At 42.9% G+C, this 12,157-nt stretch overlaps 1 protein-coding gene across 1 annotated transcript in view; it reads right to left on the bottom strand.

Moving 5' to 3' along the window:
* Positions 1–5,366, bottom strand: part of LOC126298115 (Down syndrome cell adhesion molecule homolog) — a 1,905,244-nt gene extending 1,899,878 nt beyond the window's left edge. The window contains exon 1 of the mRNA XM_049989435.1: positions 5,330–5,366. The gene's annotated coding sequence lies outside the window, so the exon portion shown is untranslated. The remainder of the gene's footprint in view (positions 1–5,329) is intronic.
* Between the last annotated feature and the right edge of the window lie 6,791 nt (positions 5,367–12,157).

Below are 12,157 nucleotides of genomic sequence, written 5' to 3'. Positions count from 1 at the left end.
TACGGCATGACGCCCCGACTAATAATGCTCCTGTGACAGTTGACCAAGTTAAATTTTGAAGAGGAAATCTTGGACGCAAACTTCTATGTAGCTGACGTTGTATTGCAACGATGGCTGACATTCCACATAAAGATTCACGTTGTTCTCTGCCATTCATTTTCCATATATAGAAAGAGCAACACGGAGTTCAAATAATTCACAAAAATTTAAACTGAGAAGTCACGGTAGCAATATGTTGTACGCTGCTCCTAATCGTTACAGATTTAACATATCAAGGAAACGACCTTCGTCTCTACTTAGATATTATGATTCCAAATTATTAATCTAGTATCATACATTTATGATGCGTGACATTTGAAACTAAATAAGTATTTCTAATAGACAAGTACATGAAATGCAGCGGTCACCCTCAATTCACTTTATTTCTTACGCAAAAAAACTGGCAAGTGCGTAGTCTTAAAAACAGTATTACTGAACGTTACTTGTTCCGCTATTGGCGATTAAGTGACGGAGACCACAGTGGCTATAGCTACGTTTACAAAGATGTGGATGGATTAGTTTTCAATATTCTAATTACCGGCACATATTAACTTTTTATTCATTTTCAATTATCTTGTGTTCATCTTTCTAGATGATTAGTTATAAATTCGAAGTTTAAAAAGTGACAAGTAATGTTCATTCGTCTTGTAGGCTATCTAAACATGACATTCTGCCGTTGAAAAAGCCAAATGGTTATTTTTCGGTAAAGTCATTGTACATTTCTGTTATTACATCACGGGCAGGATTTTCGACTAACCGGGGTTTCTTCAGCCTTTTTTTCCAGAACAACAGAAAATTAAAAAGCACATGACAAATGTTGCATAATTTAACGTATGAGCAGTAATATCGCAGCACCAAAATGTCTTTCAATTTGTGTGTGTGCGTGTGTGTGTGATTACCATGACGTAATAGTTTTACACATACAGTTTGGATTCAAGCAGACTGTTTTCTGTTTTCATGAATGACCAATCATGGCAAAGCAAATTGTGACAGACCATTTTATGATTACAACACACATAAATAACTGCGAATATATGTTAGAAACATGTGAGTGAGACAACCGAAAGTTCTAATTTTTACTTTTAGAAGTTAATATAAACTGATTTGTTGCGTATATCAGTATGATTATGCGGTGCCTCATGAAATTCATTCCATTAAATGTTCACAGATAACCAGCAAATGAAATACAAATTAGACTCAACTAATAATTATTAGCTGAATAAACTATTATGTTGTTTCACTGTTATAATACTAGGAAACAGATGTTTTTATCCCCTTACAAAGGGTTTTTACAAATGCTGAACGTTCAGTGATTTTTCAAGTTTGGAAAATGTCCTTAGTATTCATTCCTAGATCTATATTTAAGTGTCAGGGAAACTTCGATAATAAATAAAGAGATTTTAGTAGATCATCTGCATTATCTGCCATTTTTAGAGCTAGCACTTTTCGGAGGATGAGCATCCAACTCTTAAACGTTGTATGCGCTACTACAATTAATTTAGGACTACTTCATCCGTGGCCGAGCTAGTCACGAAATATACTTTTTCAGGTGCCTGGTAAAAACACGCAAAGAGCGCTTCTCAACACCAGAATAGCTGGTGAATATATTCTGCATTATTGTCAAATAAAATTTATGTTTTGGGCACTCACTGTTTGACGTGAATGGTGGAAAACTTATCGTGCCATACAGTTGCTCCTACTTTACTACTGAAATTTTTAAAGTCAATCCACTGATAATCACAAAAGTGTTGTAACCAAATGCAACAAAATGCACGTAAACTGTGTGACACAAGCGCAATACTATTGGATTATGAATATATGAAGAGAGTTGTCGCTTAACTGTTACGCAGAATGTTACGTGTTGCGCTTTATTTGTCCCAAGGCAACAATTACTATCTGGTAAGAGATGTCAGACCGTAGGTTTGCAGAGCCTTCATTCTTTGCTGGATATAAGTAGTGAGTTAGTTGTTCAATCCGGAATTAAATATTATGAAGATCCTCAACGCTACAGCTGCACTTACACACCAAGCGATGAATATATTGCTGAACTGATGCGGTACAAAGAGATTACGAATATTAATCCAGTCCACGGTCTCAGTGAGCAACTGAATCTATTGATTCTCTGACTGTTTCTGTGGTAGCGCGTTCAGTATATGAGGGGCCTCGCTTAACACTGGAGGGTCACTTTTTCTCGGTGGTTTTAAAAGTCGTGTTCATCACGTGCTTACACAGTCTGTAAACTCTTTTCTGTAAATTCTGCAAATGGTCTTCTTCAGCTGGGAATTTGGGCCCAGCGAAGGCTGCGCCTAATCTGTTAAGACAAGTTGAGGTCTTACCGAGCAAATGCCGTCCATGTGGCAGGCCAGTTGCTAACCTATGACGCGTACCTCACTGTGTTGGAAGCTACACGCTGTGCATTTACGCCACCAGAGTGTCTGAGAAACGTTATTGAGCACCCAGCGATCAAATCATGTTTTTCTTATTCTCAATTTATATACAAGAAGAATAGTTACAGTATGTTTTTATGTGTAAAAACTTTTTTAGGTGTGAGATACTTTCAGTTTACGGCAAGGAGCTACGATGCTAAACAGACTCAAGAAAGATTTATAATTAAATCTGTTACTGCATAGTTCCTCAAGTGCAATTGTGAAACGTACATGCTTTTTTTTTCAAAGTAATCTTAAAATTGTGCAGTACGAATACTATGAAAAAGGCGAGAATAACATCGCTCTGTCGAATCCATTGCATTTTCACAGACACTCCTGATTACGTAAACGTAACTTGTAGATCTTTCGTGTTATCCACAAGAAGTACTAGAATATAAAGAGAGGGATGATCAAGATTTAAAATATACTCTTACTAATAATTTTTCATGAAAATTATGATCGAAAAATAGTCGAGAAAAGTAAGTAATGAAAACTATGGCTCGGTATGTTGAACTCCTCTTACGCTACGCGGAGAGGCATCAGCGTAACACTTCTCTGCATTTGTGCATGAATGGCTGAAGTAGTTAGTACATTTTCTTTATTGACATTGACAGCGTTTTTCTAAGAAACAGAGCTAGAAAGTTACTTCATGCGTTTGACCAGCTGGACACTTTCATTAGATTGTTATAAGCGAAATTTGATTTGCTGCTGAAACTCAAAACAACAATTAAAACGGAGAACAGGAAATTTCATATTCACAGATGACCACCATTACATGCAGTACACGTCAAATGAGAGATGCTATTAGCGTACTGGCAGCTGGGTAGAAGGCCAGCGTTTAAATACTTTGTCCAAGACTTTTTTCTTAAATGCCAATTACTCTCATAATCTCTTCTATTCAAAAAAACGTTTATCCAATGGAAAGAATAACTCATTTTCTGAAAGACTTCTTAAATGCCGACGACGCAGAAATATTCCATGAAAATCTGTGCAAGTTTCGTACCTTTTTCTCACCACAACACTCGAGAGTTCTAATGCAGCAGTAATTTTTTTCTTTATATACATCTAGGTCATTTGATTAGCAGTTTCTTTCGTTTCTTTTCTACTGTAATACAGAATATCACAGAACTTGTTGATCTGCTGGCGCGAAAGGACCAGCACTATTTAATATCGACAGCCTACCGCCAAATATGTAACATTTCGCGTAGCATCAGTTACCGACAGAAAAGGTGATTGTTGTTTTCCAGTTAATTCTATATTTAATAGTCTATACCGCAAAATTGAGTTTGCTGTACGATTGCAGTATCTTCCGTGACTGGGTTATAAATACAGATCATGTACACTAGGTAAGTCTGTTAATCAGTACTATAATTAGAATTATCTTTTATATTTTTCACCATTTCAACACCACTTTCATTGGTCCTGCCTACTGAACACAATAAAAAACTCTTCTTTAAACGTAAATCTTCGGAACCAAATGTGTCTTAAGCACGCGAATGATATCCTAATTCATAATTCTGTACCTATGACGTATCCACCGGCAATGTGCTTTTAAATATATCGTAAATATCAATACATCAACACGGAATATATAGAAAACTGAAATATTTTCAAACTGCGTGAAAAAAATAACTACGAGTGACTGTACGGGTAATAAGCGAATCACTTCCTCATATCATTCAAAGGTACTTTCCTGTAACACTCCTTTCAACGAAGCGTAAAAACATTTCGCTTGTACCGTCGTGAACTGCTGTGAAGCAACATTAAAAGTAAACACAGATGTTGGCGTATTTAATGCTATTCTTTAAAAAACCGAAATTATAATTATTCCCAGGTACGTACGAAGTGAGATGTAGTATGGCCAGGACATGATGTCGAATCTCCGGATGAATATCAAAAAACAGGAAGGCTTTTGCAGTGAATTATTTATTTTACTCAACCTGAACAAGCCATGAAGGCCCAGCGGTACCGACCGGCCGCCGTGTCATCCTCAGCCCACAGGCGTCACTGGATGCTGATATGGAGGGGCATGTGGTCAGCACACCTCTCTTCCAGCCGTATGTCAGTTTAAGAGACCGGAGCCACTACTTCTCAGTCAAGTAGCTCCTCAGTTAGCCTCATAAGGGCTGAGTGCACCCCGCCCGCCAACAACGCTCGACAGACAGGATGGTCATCCATCCAGCACGACAGCGCTTAACTTCGGTGATCTGACGGGAACCGGTGTTACCACTGTGGCGAGTCTGTTGGCCCTTTGACGTGAATACAGCCTATTAAAGCCTCTTGGTAACCAAAAAGAAAATTCTGTGTGTAACTTTGGGTGTGTAAACTACTGTCGCCTTAAAGAAAGCAAAGACACTTTTAGCTAAACATGCAAGAGACAGATCAAAGTTGCCAAATTAATGTCGGGTCTGTCATACTGTAGACTCCGTGTCCAGGTCTCTTTTCCCTGTGGGACGGAAGACAGCTTTACAACGACTTGAGTATCGTACTTAAGACAAAACGTTAAGAATATTTCACATTTTCATCTTCTCTGTTAGCATGAAAATGCATCAGTCATTACGAAACGGATTCATCAAACCTGTTCTCCAAAAATGAAAAGTAAGCAATTTACTTACATAATTTCGCGTTCTCGTCAGTGCAATGGATATTGATCACGATGTCTTAGATTTTAATAAGTAATGTAATAATTATTATAATAATAAAAATCGTTAAGGCATCACATTACTAGCAATTAATGCTCGTTTTGTGTTTAACTATTTAAAATATAATTCCAAAGCAAAATTAACCCAAGCAATGATCTAGATTATAGAGCGTAAGCACGTGAGATACAGTTGAATGTCTCAGCGCAGCGATGTTGACCTTACCGAGAAGACGTCAAAGGTACCGTAGCGGACGGCGAGCAGCGGCTACCAGGAACAGGAAGCGTCAGCGCGCGGCCACGCGGTACCGTGGACTGTGCCGGACGGCGGCGCCTCGCTTCCACGCACGCTGCTGCGCCGCGCAGACGCCGCCGCTGAGGCCTGCCGGCAGTGCGCATGCCCACCTCGCTCCCCGTCGCCGATGCCGCGTCGGCTTCGTCCCCTGGGTGCCGCCAAGGCAATCTTTCCTCCGAGCTAATTAACAGCACCTAACTCAAGTATTTACACATTAGTGGGAGAGAAAAAAGAACCACACATTTCCACAGACCATAGGTGAATATTTTTAGCCTCCTGGCGGACGATTGTTGCACTTACTTGCTTTATATGTTTTTATGGAAAAGGATATTTCGAAAACTGGTGGTAAGATCCTATGGGACCAACCTGCCGAGGTCATCGGTCTCTATGCTTACACACTACTTAATCTAACAAACTAACATACGCTAAGGACAACACACACCTATGCCTGAATGAGGACTCGAATCTCCGACGTGTGGAGCCGCCCGAACCGTGACCAGGCACCTTAGACTGCGCTTCTACCCCACACAGCTTCTTTTTTTTATAAATCACCACGTCTGCCTCTATGACTGAACTATCCGAAAATAGCACGGAGTTTTCTGACATATTTTTTACTGATGGATCATTGGTCTCAACTGGTTTAGTGGCGAGGCAACTTTTCTGTTTCTACTTATCTAACGAAGAACCTCATTTCGGCAGGCAAGTAGTAGCTCAGGTATCCCAGTTGATAGGATTTACGTCGAAGCTGCCTAGTCTGTCTGCGCAGATAGCCACGATTTTGATTTTCAGAACAAAAATTTAAGTCTATTAAACGAGAAACGTGTTGGAAATTGACACGTTAACGTGCGTCGTCCAACTAGGGTAAAGAGTTCCACGAATACTGTTATTATTGCTGAGAAGTTATGTATGTTGCGGCTTGAAGTCAAGCGCCGTCACGCCATTCGGGAACGAGAGAGCAGAGAGGTCTGTGAAGAAGACGTCAACCAATTACACGCTGACAGACCCCTCTCCAGGACAACAGCGTAACAACAGCGGCCTCTATTCGAAGAGAACATAAGCGTCCGACTGGTCGCCGCCCAGTTTTACGAGGAGCTTCAAGACCTGCTACCTGAATAGAAGCGTCAAAGCTTATTACTTTGCTCGTACGTTGTGTGTAGCTCAAACTTGTATTTTTTATACTGAAGAGGTTTCATATTTTGTCTGTCGCCCTTTGCTTGCGACAGATCTGTTTAATGCAGAGTTAAGTATTGTATTTTATTTTCCTTTTGTAATAAATATCATTACAAGCTTTCTTTGAATTGTTGTCCAGCGATCCGAGAAAGTAGGTTTCCTGGCCACCCCATATTCGACGACTAGGCAGGATTCAACAGTATAAGTGTGGGATCGAAAGTAAAAATTTATGAAATTTATTTCCAGTCTGAACCATAATAAGTGCCCTCTTCGTACTGATGCTAATTCAAGATGATCAACACAATCTCCTGATTACGCATAGAAATTTCTCAGATTCTGGAAGTGGCCCAAATGAGGTCAGTTGGAATTTCGGAGGTGACGAGTAAACATACCCATAATATACCATAGAATTGATAGTCATGTGTTGTAGTACCTCTGTCGGCTGCCGTCTGAGATTAATTAATCACTCATTCTCGCTGCCTACCTCAAAGTACTGTACCTCAATGGCTATCTCAAATAATTGTGTATAGTACCGTCGCCAGATTAATGTTACTCAACGTTTCCACTGAAAGGACAACCGTTAACTTAAACTGAAACGTTTTTACAGGAATTGTCTAAGTCAAAGAGCACTGGTTCGAGCTTAGTGGCAGGGATAAACAGTGGTACTGTGACCGCGGATAGCGTCCTGAATGCCAAAACTGACATGGGGAGCAACACACCTTCAAAGGTCTGGTCATGCGTAAGAATTTACGAACACAGGAACCCTGATAAAACCTGTACATACTCGTAATGACTTTCAATGCACGAACGACGGTGAGGAGAACGTACAGAATGCCACTGAGCGAGTGAAAAGTCAGAGGAACAATGGCACCACGGTTTTGCTTCGTACGAAGAATTAACCTGCGTACTGCAATGCAGTATACTGCAGCGACGGTGACTTCAGTTGTGCATGGAGCCTACGGTGGTAGCAGAAGCTCATCCTTTATGGAGACAGCCACAAGACAAGTTTCGTAATACCATCGATCTACAAGTGATCTCTTGAACGACCGCAAAAATCATTTACCGTTCTTCGGCTGATATCTTCTCTCATATTGCCGATCCAGTTGGCCTGGTAGGCATGTTCCTTGCCCAGGAACAACAGAAGAGTTACGATTCCTGGTAAGATTGATTTTACACTAAACTTGAGACTGACTTTACCTATGTCGTCTCTACCGAGTTCGAATTTAACGGCCATGTTCTCACTTCCTGTCCTGAGAAGTGGCCTCTGTGTCAAATCACCGTAACATGCAGCCAACCGCCATGTGTTACCAAAGTGCGGAATACAGATTTTGTGTTATCTCCCTAGCTCAATACATCATTTGGTTGATTGGTATAGATACTTTAGTTCGTGGAATTCCCAGGTATACCTGCAGGGGTGCCTGATCTTAATCCTATCGTGGGAAGGAGAGGTTCATGTTCCAATGGTGGAGACTTATCATACCCAGCACTCCTGATTCCGTCGTTTGATTAGTTGACAGCCCAGGGAAGGGAGCCGTTTTTAAGTAATGAGATGCTCCAGAGATGGGTGCCACTTATGACATTGGAGGGCCAACTCACGGTTTGTGGAGTAAAAGGACTAAACTGCTTGGTTATCAGTCCCTTTATCCGTGGTGACACAGTTCTCCAATGAAAACCGTATCCCCAATGTATCCTATCGTCTAAAATCTGGGTACGGAACAATGTTTAAAACTAATTGTGGATTCACATTGAAGGAGAAAGCGAAAGAAGAAAGCCAAATGACAAAATGTTAACTGGAGGGGAAAAAGCGATAGAAGGTGTTAAAACAATACAGCATTAGGCCTGGGGCAGGTAATAGCAAGAAGAAAAAAGTGATGAGCTAGCACTCTGCAACACTAAGACCTCCAGTCTAAAAACAGAAGGAAAGAGAAACACAGATAGTGAAAAGGGTAACACGAAGTCTAAAGCACAGCACCAGAGGGAATGAGGAAGAGTTAGAATGGAGGTAGGGTGAAGGCCTTGGGGAAAAGCATACACACCCACCCTTAGATTGAGTGATAGAAAACCCGCTCTCCAATAAAACTAGATCAGCCGTTGGGGCATTGTCATCTAACACCGTAGGTGTCTCAGGGCGTCAAAGTCTGGACAGACCAACAAGATGTGGACCACTGTCAAGTGTGAACCACAGTGACACTGAGGTGGGACCTCGCAGCATGGCCTGCCAATTACGGTCCATGTGGAGCCGGCAATGGGCAATGTAGTCCTCGCGAGAGGCTCGCATATAGGACCCCACACATTCACCGTCTCCTCTACCATACTTAAGTTCTTCAGCAAAGTCAGAGAGCGCATATCCGTATTCCAGAGTCCAAAATTCTTGTGGCGTAATACCAATCGAGTATCAGATTCAGGTATACGGACCTCCAGACTCGGTTTACAAGTAGCCTCTTTGGCTAGCCTGTCAGAAAGTTCATTTCTCGGAATTCCGACGTGTCCTGGAGTTCATACGAAGACTACCGGTCATTCACATTGTTCGAGGGCGTAAACGGACTCTTGGATGGCAATTACCAAAGGATAGCGAGTTTACCTCTTGCCGATAGCTTGTAAAGCGATGGAGTCGTTGTAAATGAGAAAGTACTTACAAGCACAGGAAAGGATATGCTCAAGAGCGCAAGAGATGGCTACCAGCGTTGCAGCGAAACGCTGTAGCCATCTAGCAAGGTACAATGTTCAGTATGTACTGCACTAGCAAAAGTGAACCCAGCGCGACTATTAACCGTCGAGCTATCCATGTATACTACCTCTGAACTGTGGGATAAGTCAAGAGTAGAAAGAAACAGGCATCAGAGAGCCTGTGGGTTGACTGAAGCTTTTGGGACTTGTGAAAGGTGTAGATGAAACTGTGGTCGAGGTATGCGCGATGGAGAGGTATGTGAGTGGTAGCAGAGGAGAGGTGGTAACTGGAGAGATTCAAGTTCAGTGAGAAGGGAGTTGGCACGGACTGCAATATTAACCCTCACTCTGGTCTGTGGGAGGTGGACAGCTTTGTCACGGAAACGGAGGCACTAATAGGGATTTTTAGGCGAGTAGGGAGTGTGTGCAGTATAATGGTCAAGTTGTTGTTGATGCCTGATCCTCAATGGAGAGATCCCAGCTTCCACTAGTAAGCAGTTCACTGGGCTCGTTTTGTAAACTCCTGTCACCTGATGAACTTCACAGTGGTGTATATGGACCAGAAACCGCAGTGCTGACGACGATGGTGAACCATACGTCAGGCTTCCATAGTCAAGATGGAACTGTACAAGGGCTTTGAACAGGTGCAACAGTGTAGGAAGTTTGCATCCCATTCACTGCGACTCAGGCATCAAAGAATGTTAAGGCGCTGCCAGCTCTTTCGCTTAAACTGACGGAGATGGGGAAGCAGGCATCGAAAATCAGCCCTAAAAGGCGATAATAGTCCACTACATTAAGGAGATGGTCATCAAGATTAACTTGTCGGTGCTCCTGAACTGTAAGACGGCGACAAAAGCGCATGACGCAAATCTTTTCAGCTGCAAACAGAAAGACTGGAGCTTTCATATGGCGCCCAGTAGCCGACATTCAGCCACACCAATAGCATATGAGCAAAAGGGAATGCAAAAGTCGTCAGCATAGAAGAAGGGTCATACTTAAGACCACAAAACTGTAAAAAGAATGAAGCACTCAGTACACAGCCCTGCGGGACCCCATTCTCGACGTTATGGCGAACTGTGGAAAGCATCGACTCTAACTCTGAAAGTGCGAAGCGACAAGAAGTTGTTTCTGTAAAAAAATGTGGAACAGCCCCCAGTGGTGGTGGTGGTTAGTGTTTAACGTCCCGTAGACAACGAAGTCATTAGAGACGGACCGCAAGCTCGGGTTAGGGAAGGATTGGGAAGTAAATCGGCCGTGCCCTTTCAAAGGAACCATCCCGGCATTTGTCTGAAACGATTTAGGGAAATCACGGAAAACCTAAATCAGGATGGCCGGAGACGGGATTGAACCGTAGTCCTCCCGAATGCGAGTCCAGTGTGCTAACCACTGCGCCACCTCGCTCGGTAACAGCCCCCAGAGATCTCACTTGCGTAATACAGCGAGGCTGTGGTGTAACCAAGTGGTGCCATAACCTTTTGTCAGCTCAAATAAGACGCAATAAGATGATTATGGGGCGAAAAGGCCGTTCGGATAGCAAACTAGAGGTACACTAAGTTCTCAGAGGTGGAGTGCCCATGGCGAAAGCTATCCTGCGTCGATGCCAGAAGGCCCCAAGACTAAAGGAGTGAACACAACCGCCGGCTCGGCATACATTCGAGCAGATCGCACAGAATATTGATAATAACTATGCATATCTGATGGATTTTTGCCAGGTTTCAGCACTGGAGCGATGATAACTTCGCGCCGTTGCGACGGAAACTTACCATCGCCCTTGATATGATTGAAGGCGGCAAGGAGGTGGGGCTGGTAATCCGCTGATAGATATTTAAGCATTTGGAGGCGGATGCAATTAGGCGCAGATGAGCTGTCCAGATACTGTGTAAAGGCAAAGAGAAATTCTCACTCACTGAATGGAGCATTATACGGCTCAAGGTGGTGTGTAGTAAATGATAGGAGTTGTCATTCCATCCGCTGTTTTAGGGTAAGAAATGAGGTATCATAATGCTCAGAGGAAGAGGTTCGAGAAAAATACGTAGCAAAATGCTCTGCGATTGCTTCTGCGTCGGTATAGATACTTCAGTTCGTGGAATTCCCAGGTATACCTGCAGGGGTGCCTGATCTTAATCCTATCGTGGGAAGGAGAGGTTCATGTTCCAATGGTGGAGACTTATCATACCCAGCACTCCTGATTCCGTCGTTTGATTAGTTGACAGCCCAGGAAATGGAGACGTTTTTAAGTAATGAGATGCTCCAGAGATGGGTGCCACTTATGACATTGGAGGGCCAACTCACGGTCTCTAAAGTCCCTTACCATTTCCCGCGATCACCGAGGCTCTGTCTTCCACTGGGACTTACCTGAGGAGCAAGGGACTGCTAATGCAGAAACAATGAGAGTACTAATGTGCTGGATCACCTCATTAATGTTGCCACGCGATGGAGATATAATGGTGGCAGCAGAGGTGAATACGTCCCATTCAGTCTTGGTAAGAGCCCATCTAGGCAAACATCCAGGTGAGTAACGCCAGGGGATGGACAGGAGGAGCAGAAAACGGTCACTATCATAATAGTCGTCGTGAGGTCTCCAGTGGAATGAAGGTAGATGGCCGTAAGTGAAAACTGGGAGATCAATGGCCGGTTATGTACCACGTGCTGCACTGAAATGAGTATGGGGGACCTGTATTTAGGAGGCCAAGATCGAGACTAGATTTTCGACGTATTTTTCAGAGCCAGTACTCCTGGCCGGCCGGAGTGGCCGAGCGGTTCTAGGCGCTACAGTCGGAACCGCGTGACCGCTACGGTCGCAGGTTCGAATCCTGCCTCGGGCATGGATGCGTGTGATGTCCTTAAGTTAGTTAGGTTTAAGTAGTTCTAAGTCTAGGGGACTGATGACCTCAGATGTTAAGTCCCATAGTGCTCAGAGCC

This window comes from Schistocerca gregaria, chromosome X, assembly GCF_023897955.1.
Source record: "Schistocerca gregaria isolate iqSchGreg1 chromosome X, iqSchGreg1.2, whole genome shotgun sequence".
Lineage (NCBI taxonomy): Eukaryota > Metazoa > Arthropoda > Insecta > Orthoptera > Acrididae > Schistocerca > Schistocerca gregaria.
Note: the sequence above shows the minus strand (reverse complement) of the source record. Positions and strands in the feature narration are given on the sequence as shown.